Genomic DNA, 11,437 nt, shown 5'->3' with positions numbered 1-11,437 from the left:
GCGCCACCATGGGAAGCTGTGCTTATTGAATGACCCCGTAAGCACTGTCAGGCTCTTAGTGCTGCATAAACTCGCGGTCACACTAAGGTCACTCGAAGATAAACTACATGCATGGGGTGAAAGCTGCTAACCAAAACCAAACAAAACGAGCCCTAAGCTGGTCTTCCCATGAAATCCCCAGGCCTCCTTCTCACAGGCTCCATACCCTGCATCCTGGAGTATCACTCCCAATCTCCACTCACTTTTGCCCAACCAATGCTTTCCAATTGCTCTTGTCTGCCGGGCGTGGTGGCGCACGCCTTTAATCCCAGTCCTTGAGAGGCAGAGGCAGGCAGATTTCTGAGTTCGAAGCCAGCCTGGTCTAGAGTGTGAGTTCCAGGACAGCCAGGGCTACACAGAGAAACCCTGTCTGGAAAAAAACAAACAAACAAAAACAACAACAACCCCCCACAAAAAACAAAAAACAAAACAACAGCAGCAACAATAACAACAAAACCAAATGCTCTTGTCCAAACCCCAGAATTCTAAGTATAATGTGTTCCCTGCTGTACAGAGCCCTCTGTTTCTGACCACTGGGGGCTGCCAGCTAACCTCTTTGGATGAGGCTCTAAGGTCAGTTCTATTGGGGATTCCCCAAAAAGCAGCAACAAAAACCCTGAGGTCAGGATGGAGACACTCCGTTGTATATTGCAGCTGTGTGTCCCAAAACAACAGGAACCATGTCATTGGATGAATTACCAAACAACAGGAATGAAACTATATCTACCCGAAGAAGTAAAATGCACCAGAATGCACTGGGTAGGAGAAGATACGAGGACTTGAGCTGTTCTGGACCACAGCCAGTTCTAGGAAAAGTGGTACCACCTAGTTGGGTTGTTTTTAGCTCAGAATTGGTGCTGGCCACACCCATCTATGGCCGGGGCTTCCCTGTGACTTGCCTAAGCTCTCTGGAAGGGTTCCCACCTGTTCCATATTGTCCAGTATCAGGAGTCCCCATGGATCTAAAGTAAGTCTTAGCAAGTGACCTTGGGCAAATCTCTGGTTCTGAAGTTCCTGCTTTTCCAACGAGCCAAGTGACATCCTGTCCACTTAGGGGAGCCTTAGAAAAAGTCATCCGTCCTCAGTTGGTGCTAGGTGCAGATACTGAGTGCTGCCACTATTCTCCCTTTTTTGCTGATGAGTCCAGGGGCAGTGAAGGTCGCTAACCTTCCCATCTGTCTGTTGATGTAAGTCAGTCTTTTCTAACAAGTATCCTTTCCACAAATGAAATAAAAAAATCGACATTAATTTCAGTTCTAAAATGATGTGTTTAGCATAGACGTGATTTTGTACAAAGGAAGGACAGAGAGAGAGAGGAGGGGGGAGGGAGAGGAAGAGAGAAGGAAGGATGGAAGAAATCTTGCTTGTAAACACTATATTCCACTTGAAAATTTAATACTTCATTACAGAAGAGATACTTAATGTTAACCAAGGCATCAGCGAAACAATAAAACCATTAAGCAAAAGATTCCTAAAAGCCTTTTAATTCTCTGATAGACATAACTGGGTATATTTGCTTTATATAAAACATGTATTTGGTCCAACATGCCCCTAGTATTATCAAAAGTTTACTTTTAAAAAGATAGAGACAGGTTGGGAGGCTATGGTTTAAATATATTCTACAATTTTAAAATTTAATTTTACACACTGCCATGCTGTTCCATTACATATGCAGGAAAGGGAAGGGGAATGTTTTTCAGACTTGAAAAAAATTAATCCACATTTCTTGGCATCGACAGATAATGTTATATTTAAAATATACATATATAATGTGAGACCCATTATCTAATAAAAGTCACGAAATCTAGCATGTTCATTTTGTGTCTTATAATAATTGGAAGTTGATCAAAGAAAACTGCTTCCATTTTTATGACATTGTTACTATTTTTATGGACAAAAATTTAAAATGTATGATAAAAATCCAATATACAATAATTGAAACATACAGTCCAACCCCACAGAGCTTTGATAAATCTGTTCATTCCTGGCCATTTTCAGTGTTGCTATAGTGAACAGTGTTGACAAGTGGCTGAAAAAAGCTTATAAATGGAATTCAGATCATAGATAAAACTGAACAGAAACTATCTTGTAGCATTTCTGCATGTTGGGAGGCCTGGTTTGTGCCACAGATGGCCATCTCCCAATAATACATAAAACACTTCTTTCTGGAGCCCAGCACACATTGTTGAATGCACAGGTCATTTGAACAGAACAATAATTCAATTCTCTTAATAATGGTCTCACGAGGAGCCAACACAGACACAGGGTGATGCTGTTAGAAGAACAGAATTGTACCCGAGTTTGAAAAATTAAATTCTTAAAAAGCCACCATGCTCTCTTGTCAAAATAGCACCTAAATGTATGCAGTGTTTAGAAATGAGGCAAGCTCGCTGAGTTTATTTTAGTCACTTGAATTACCCTGCTGTGTGTCTGCACCATGCTTCTTCAGTCTTCAAGCTGGAAGCTTTCCGGGGAGGGTCAGTAATGGCCACTGAGCCCCCTGTTGGCTTATTGGCTGAGCTCATTGATGAGGAAACCTTGAGTTCGTCACTTTCTCTTCTCTAATTGCTGAAGTGGCCGTCACTGAAGATGACAGAGCGTTTCTGAAGGACGCATGGGAATCATTAACCAGCCCAATAAAATGATCTATTTATGTAAGTAACAGTTATTATAACCTCACCCCCATGGCCATATTTCTCTAGAACTTTTTTTTTTTTTAATTTTTAAGGCTACCGTTATTCAAGCTTGTAAGACTTAGAATCCTGGAGTCCCTATGTTAGCAGTGAGGAATGAACTCAGCCAGGAAAAGGCAGACCTAGAGGATCTCCAACATCTGCATGAGTCTCACTTCTGACACATGTGGAATGCAGCTCCCCCCTCTCTCCCTCCCTTCCTACTCCCCTCCCTCCCTCTCTCTGCACCCCCCTCTCTCCTCCTTTGTCTTTCTTCCATTTCTCCCCTCTCCCATTTTTCAATCCTTCTTTCCCTTCCTCTCTTTTCTTGTTTTTTGACTGGTTGGTTATAGAGCCCAGGCTGGCCTCAAACTCAGAAGCTTCCCGCCTGCCTCAGAATCTCAGAGTCCGGAGATTATCGGAAGCCAAGCTGCTACATCCTGGTCAGGATGATCACCTCTCTATATTTAGGACTAAACCTAATGCTACTGAAACGATGCGCCTTACTGTTACAGATTTAGCTGTCGCCTTTGTTAGCTTCATTTGCTAATCAATCAAGGTCTTTAAATATGCTGAGTGTTGGATTGAAAGATCTTTAGTTTTTTAGGATCTCATTCTAAACTTGAACCGAGGAGTCATCTAAAACAAATGGACGTGCAAAAAGCAATTAGAGCAAAACGACAAGGACAAAACGAAAAAACAAACAAAATCCAGGAATAATATTGATATAAAACTGTTCAAATTATTAACTTAATATCATACGACTTATATAAAGTCTTGCAATGAGTGTTTTATGATTGAATAGTTTAATTAAAAGTTTTCCATCCACCTGCCCTTGTAAGCTTGAAAAAATGGAAACCTTTCCTATAAAATAGTACTTTTATGCCTGGGAAGCCCATCGCCCTGTAGGGCCAGCCTCTGTCCCTGCCACGTCAGTTTCTATGATGGTGCTAACCTTGGCCAGAAAAACAGAAAGAAGAGTACTCATCCAATTTGTCCATGAAACAATGGTCAGGGCAGGGTGTTTGGGGGTACAGTGATGCTGGGAGGAAGAGGGGGAACACTATCTTCCACCTGCCTGACAAGCCACACGGGACATTGTACTTCAGCTTTAAGGCCCTCTCCTCATCTCACTGACACCTCTCCCCGAAAGCATAGCCCTGCCTCTAAAAAGACATTGTCTAAAGGAGAGAGCACAAAAGAGCTAAGAGTCATATCCCCATTTTACAGATGAGAACATAGGAACACTAAGTAACTTTCCAAAGAGCAGGTAGCCACTTAGCTGGCAGAGCTGGGATCTGAGCCCAGACCCAGCAGGACTCCAGCATGTCTGTGGTTCTGTAGCTCACATTAGAAGCACTTGGAGAGCTGTTAAACAATACTGAAACCTGGACTCAGTACTAGGAATTCGACTGTAGTTCGTCTGTGGGGACCACGACCATCAGGACTTTCCAAGTTTCTCCAGGTGATGTTGACAGCAGCCAGCCTCACCAGCCATGCTCCTCTGTCTCTCACTACAGCACACTCTCACGATCTCTGCGCCTTCTCTTGCCTCCCCATCACTCGGACTATCCCACCTTGGCCTTGAACTTTGCCCCAGCCCCAGTTTTCTTTCTACATAAAAATAGCCCTTGTGGTGGGTTTCAAATAGGTCCACAACTTCTGGGATGTGATGAGAATGCAGCTGAAGCCTGTTGACATCTCAGGGTGGAACTGTGGATTCACTTACAATGGGACATCTTACTTGGGTCTATAATGAGTATAGGTGTTTTTGGGGGGGTTTGTTTTTTGTTTGTTTGTTTGTTTAAAAAAAAAACCCTCTAAGAGAAACAGTATAGAGCCAAGGACAGAAAGAAGAACAGGCCTAAGAAAAGGGGAGGAAGTCAAAAGCATTTTACCCCTGTTGTGTTGCCTACCATGTTGCTCGGATATGTTGTGTATGTCTCACTAAGAATGTATCTACGCATCATGTGAGGAAGTAAGCTTATTCTTCCTACAGGAAATTAAGGAAGTTTGGTTTTTTGTGTGTGTGTGTTTTGTTTTGTTTGTTTTGTTTTGCTGTTGTTGTTTTGTTTTGTTTTGCTCTTGTTGTTTTGTTTTGTTTTTAAGATATATAACTATACTGGGCAGGGTTTGTTAGAAGCTCACTACTAAGAATATAGTCCTGAAGCTTATTCTGGATACAGCAGTGCTTGTAGCCCGTCCTGGGGATCCTTCACAGCATGCAGACGACATTGAATTACAGACACCACAGTGTTGAAGGGTTAAGGAGCAACTGCCTTGGAGCCTGCCCCCACCTTGGTTGACTCTTGCTCTAACATCCACTGCTTTAGCAACCCCCACACGTGGTTGATTCTCAGCTCTAACATCCACTACTTTAGCAAGATGTGTTATGGTTCTCAGCCTGTTCTCTCATCCGTACAGAACAGCATTCAAGAATTAAAGAAGCTAAATGGGAGTCTTCCTGGAGTGAAAATGACAGAGAGGTGACATCCACAAGTGGTAGTTACTGTCCTGTAGGAAAATCTGTCCCTCGCTCAAGACACATACATTTTGGGATCATTAAGTACAAATAAAAGATGGCATCATGGATAATATAATTCTGTCAATTAACCTTTCAAAAGAGCACAAAATACTCATGACACAACATGGACTTTTGTCGGTGCTGAGGAAGAAGCCCATGACAATGTTCATGTTAAACATGCACTGACCACTGAGCCTTATCCCCAGTTTGAAGCAAACTTTCAAGATGTGAACTGTATGAATTTGCAGATTCCAATAGCCAGATATTTGTTTCCTGTTTAAAGTAAGAGGATCTGGTGGTGCATACCTTTAATCCCAGGACTCAGGAGGCAGAGGCTGGCACATCTCTGTGAATTAGAGGCCAGCTTGATACAGAGTGAGTTCCAGGCCAGCCAAGATTACAGGGTGAGACCCTGTCTCAAAATTGAAAAATAAATAAAAGAGTGATTCGAGTGTGGGCGAGTCATTTCCCACTGCTGCAGAGGAGAAGCAGGACCGTGAATGTGAAAGCTGAATCCCACTGGATGTTATCACTACAAGAGTTTTCTGTTTTATCCTAGTTATATATGTTAGAGGTCACACAGGGCCCCCAAAACTTTAGTGTACCAAGAAAGGTTTTTTATTTGCTCCATGCAACACTTTTCAAAAGTGGTAGAACTTATTCCACATTAAAAATGTTTACTTATATAAACATACAAGTTGTATTTTGCACTTAAAAAGCTGATATATATATATATATATATATATATATATATGTATATCTATATATCATATATATCATATATATCATATATACACCATACCTGTACTGTACCTATTTATATACATCATATACATATGAAATGATATCTAATATTCTCATTACCAAGAACTGATAAACACTTAAAGCAACAAATGATTTGCTCCTTAATACACTGTGTACATGTGTAGGAACATCACATTGTGTATAACGATTTTATGACAAGCAAGTGAGAGAATAAGACAAGAAAACAAATCTGGCTTATGCAGCTCTCTGTGGGCCAGCTGGGTAAGACTGAGATCCCCCTGTAGTCAGGGCTAAGAAGCCACAGGCCCCGTCTGACTGCCCTCGCCACTCATTAGCAATACCTCCTCGCCCTTTAGGTATTGCATTTGTACCTATAAAATGTGGGATGTGTTCTCCGAGGCCATAGGAATGTGGTTGGGACAGGGGGATTACATAATTACATCTGCCTGTGTATGCCTGCATTGTCAAGGTCCCCCCAAAAGAGGCTGCCTTACTCTGTTACATTTTAAAGGACCAAAGAAAAGGGAAGGGGGAACTCTCTGAAGTGTTTCTGCAAAGAAACAAAAGCTGCCATTCATAATCTACCTGCTTTCTGCAATGAGCTCATATGCCTCAGGGGACCATCGTTTCTCCAGCACCCTAAGATGCTTGCTGTTCCAGCAATCTCTCTGCACCATGTTTCCCATCCGGCTGAGGAGTCCGAGGTTCTTTCCTTTCACACATGGCTGGCTCCTGGAAGAAAAAGCTGAACCATGACCCTTGCCTTCGATGTATACAGAGAGATGCTTATCAACGTTAGTGATATTGACTTCATTTTTAATATCATGAAGTCAGTTGTGAATCAATATCTGTCCAATTCTTGTCTAATAAATGTCCTTATCTGAAAGTTATTAAAAACAAACAAAAACAGGTCCTATTTCCTTAACTCAGCTGGAAGATCTCTCCATGACAAAATTATTTCCCATAATTAAAAAAGAGCAAAATTTGAATTTGTTATAAATAGAATCTTTCATTTGCCAATGCTTTTAGTTTAAGTCATTTCTCCCCAGGTCACTGTTGACTCGGAAAAATTACAGGGCTGGAAATGTTGCTCAGCAGTACAGAACTTACCTAACAAATACAAGGCCCTGAATCTTATTCCTAGCACGCTGGGAGGGGTCGGGAGGAAACCTCTAAACATACAAGTTTACTAAAGGGTACCATAGCAAGCACACGGGCCAGTGCTCCACAGAGAACACTTGCTGCCTTTTCTCTAGCAAACACCCGTCCCACTGCAGTCAGCCCATCATCCATCCTCATCCCTGACACACTTAGCACACCTCAGACTCTCGTTCACCAGAGTTCAGTGTCCACTTGTGCTTTCACTGAGTTTATTGGGACGCGGGTCTAAACGTCCCGTTCATCCCCGCCATTAGCATGCATTCTGGGTGTGACATTGCAGGGTCACAAAATAAAATAAAACAAGAAAGTATTATAATAAATCAATAAGGTAAAACTTACCATTACAATCATTCTGAAGTATGCCAATCTGTGGTAGTACATGTATTCATTCACACTATTGTGTAATATCCCCACCATTCATCTACAAAATATTTCCTTTCCCCACAGTAAAACTCGCTGTTAGATATCAGCTCTGCCCAGCCTAGGCCCACCCCCAGGCTATAGTTTGTCTTTCTGAAGTCGATTATTCTAGATGCTTCATATATATGTAGATGCACACAGTTTTCCTCTGGAAGTGACCCATTTCCCTTAGTATAAGGGTTTTTTGTTTGTTTGTTTGGTTGGTTGGTTTTGGTTTTGGTTTTTCGAGACAGGGTTTCTCTGTATAGCCCAGGCTGTCCTGGAACTCTGTAGACCAGGCTGGCCTCAAACTCAGAAATCTGCCTGCCTCTGCCTCCCAAATGCTGGGATTAAGGTGTGTGCCACCACACCGGGCAGTATAAGGTTTTTAAGGCTTGTCTGTTATGTGCCAGGATTGTCTCTCTTAATGACGGAATCCTAGTTCATGGGATGCAATTTTGTTTATCTGTTCGTCCATCAGATTCTTGGTTGCATCCACTTTTTGTGTGTGTGTAGACTTTCTATATTTTGGCTATTATAAATACCATGCAGTGGACATGGGTGCATAGGCCTCTGTTCAAGTGTCCCTTTCCAGCACCAGTTGGGTGCATGCCCTGGAGTAACAGGGCTATATCACATACTAAGCTTACATTTAATTTTTGTTGTTGTTGTCGTTGAGATCTGTGGCATATATATGATGGTACACGCCTTTAATTCCAGCACTTTGGAGGCAGAGGCAGGTGGATTCTGAGTTCAAGGCCAGCCTGGTCTACAGAGTGAGTTCCAGGACAGCCAGGGCTACACAGAGAAACCCTGTCTTGAAAAAACAAAACAAAACAAAAACAAAAAACAAAAAACAACATCAACAAAAAACCCCAGAAAATGCATATTACTAAAAAGTATCATTTGATGGCCATTTTTGATTTTCAAGTTCTCAATATATAAGCAAATCTTTTAGTAAGGAAACCAATAATTTCTGTGACCAGAATTCCAATGGGAAAAAATGTAGGCTTAGATGACATCAAGGTATCCAGAGATAGAGTCCAGTCCTACCAGCATATAAGGCCTTCAATGGCTCTCACAACCCCTGCTTGGAGTTTGCAAAGCTAATCACCCTTCTTCCACTACTGACTGTGAACACTTTACCTTGTGTAAAGCAACTGCCACACCCCCTCTAAAGAGGGATGTAAGCTGAAGAATGGGAACTCAATTTTCAACTCCTTATTTCTAGGGCGAAATCATCTCTCCCCACATCCAGCATGCAGACTCGCCAGAGTCTGAAGATTCTCAACCAGCAGTGGGCAAAGTTTATTTTATAGATCAAGGGTTGATCATTGCTATGAAACACACATAGACACACTCACAGATACACACACACAAAACAAATAAACAAACAAAACAATGCACATAGCCATATGTTTCTGCTAGCAGATTCACCCAAAACTAGTAATAGTCTCACGGGGAGGGGTGTGGAGAAAAGAAAAGTCTCTGAATCTGCAGACAGCATTAAATAGTAGTTGGGCCTGGTGGCACACACCTTTAACCTCAGTACTTGGAGGCAGAGGACAGCCACCGGGTCTACAGAGCAAGTTCCAGGGCAGCCAGGACTCCATGGAGAAACTGTGTCAAAAAAAAAAAAGAAGCAGAAAAGAAAAGAAAGAAAGAAAGAAAGAATGGAAAGAAAAAGAAAGAAAGGAAGGAAGAAAAGAAAAAAGAAAAATTAATAAACCTATTTCTATTTCTATTACATGTTTAATGTGGCATGTTCCTGATTTAAGGGTTTTATATCTAGTAATTTCTCTTATAGATACATTTTTAGAACTATACCAAGGTATATGTGTATGGCTGTTCATGGCCACATGTAGGGTCACAGTTAATCACTGGAAACAATCCAAATAGCAATCAGAAGGTGATTGTTAAACATCAATCCTGAGAGACTACATTTCACTAGCGTAACTCACTTTACCATCTTGTACACAAATGAAGTTATATCTTGAAAAAAAATTTTTTTTCTCCAGTGGCATTGGGTCCAAGTATCTGTGTGCCAGATTAAAACCAGAGGACGTTCACTGGCTGTCTCCTCCAGCAGGCCTGTCCATCCCCTCAAGTCGCTCAACCACCCCGAGGCTTTCCTCCTGCAAAGTGGCCAATCCTGTTTCCAAATGCCTCCCGCAGAGAGAGCCGGGAATCTGATTAAGTCTACTAGGAGTCCTGTCTGCAACGTCTGTTGCTCCTGCTTGCCATAATACGACTGTTGAAAGCTGCGAATTTAATAAGCAGGGACTAGCATCTCAAAATAAGGTTGGGGACAAAAGGGTTGACTGGTTTTGCAAAAAAATAAAAGTAAAGATTATGTTGTTTATCTTTAGACATCTTTGAAGAATGTATACCACAAAATTGAACATATACTCTACCTAAACAGAGCTATAGTCTTTTAGAATAAACAAAGAATGAATCAACTGTGGATCTAGCAGAGAAACAATTTTTCTATCAAAGGTATTTTGCAACAAAATTTGACACCCTACACTTTGCACTTTTATAGCAGAAGAGTGGGGTCACTTGCAAGAAGATGTAGAGGTTTCTGTACATTTTCCTAAGAGCCTCTTCTAGTCCTTTGAGATTCAAGCAAGTCTTTGAAGCCTGTACTCGGCTAGCACCGTGTTGTTTTCCTCATTGTGAGAGGGCCCAGCACTGCCAGACGCTCATTTGCTTATGAAACACTTGTCCAGACTCACTTCCAGTGGCTTCATAACATCCTGCATCTTCTGCAAGATTAGCAACTTTGCCCTGCAACTGAAATGCATTTTATTTACATTGTGTTGTGGGGAGTTTATAACATCTGCAATCAGCAAGATTGGCTGGTGGAGTGGGGATAGATGCTGGAGTTAAGTCAGGGGGCCATTTACGTGGAGACTGATTTAGTAAGTGGTCAGTTCGTTACTGGATATTTCCCTGTTAGGACTAATTTCTGCTTCTCTACAAAACTTAGCAACTACTGGGATTCAGGTAATGATAATGGATAGTTGGACAACAAGAAACCTCTACACTGTGCATCAGCAACAAGGAATACAGTGTGTATGAACATGAAAAGCCATTCACAATGTATTGTTATGGAAAAAAGCCAACTCCAAATGAATAGCATAACTGTGTTTTTATGGACAGTAGTAAAGCATTAAAATGTAGCAAATAAGCTAGACTGAAAGTCATTGCAAAGGAGCAGCAGTCACTCTGAAGGGTGTGGCAGTGAAGAGCAACTGTCAGAGTAGCCTCGTTTTTAAGGAGCTTTTAAACTTTAAAATTCGATAAAAGCCAACTAAGAGTATTCTTTTTCAATAATCTATAGGAGAGAGGGCTAAATAAAGAGAAAGAAGGAAGAAACAAAAAGGTAAATACTGAGAAGAGAAAAATAGGCTGCGAGCAGGTGAGGTTAGTGTTTAAACAAGAGATTCCCCATTTCCCAGACATGCATCTTGCTTCCTTCTAAAGTCAGCACAGCTCCTTTTCAAAATAGTCAAGCCGCAGACATTTGCTGAGACCCTGTCATTTTCAGGGTACCATGTATGTTGCAGAGTCCTGCTCAGAGGAACTCAGGGACTGTAAGACTCAGGGTCTTGTAAGAGCCATGGGTGGAGGCATCGGTGTGCGGAGAGGGAGTGGGCAGGGAGCCAGAGTAGGGTCAAGGTGAGCCCAAAGCCCAGAAATCTCATCTTGAGATTGGCAGGAGCAGGATGCTTCCCTTTGCCCTGGGCCTGCCTATCCAGGTGCTGTCCCCCCCCCCCCCCCCCCGTTTTGCTCCTGGGAGAAGGTTATTTATTCCAGAAGCCAGGTTAAACTTCTTTTCCCCTTACAAGGTCACCTAGAATCCCTCCTTATACAA

General features: G+C 41.9%; 1 long non-coding RNA gene across 1 annotated transcript in view; it reads left to right on the top strand.

Moving 5' to 3' along the window:
* Nucleotides 1–2,486: 2,486 nt before the first annotated feature.
* LOC110329288 overlaps nt 2,487–11,437 on the top strand; it is a 19,143-nt gene continuing 10,192 nt past the window's right edge. The window contains exon 1 of the long non-coding RNA XR_002380914.1: nt 2,487–2,693. This is a non-coding gene — a long non-coding RNA (uncharacterized LOC110329288). The remainder of the gene's footprint in view (nt 2,694–11,437) is intronic.

The sequence above is a fragment of the Mus pahari genome, chromosome 11 (genome assembly GCF_900095145.1).
Source record: "Mus pahari chromosome 11, PAHARI_EIJ_v1.1, whole genome shotgun sequence".
Lineage (NCBI taxonomy): Eukaryota > Metazoa > Chordata > Mammalia > Rodentia > Muridae > Mus > Mus pahari.
The sequence above is the reverse complement of the archived record's forward strand: the minus strand, read 5'-3'. Positions and strand labels throughout refer to the sequence as shown.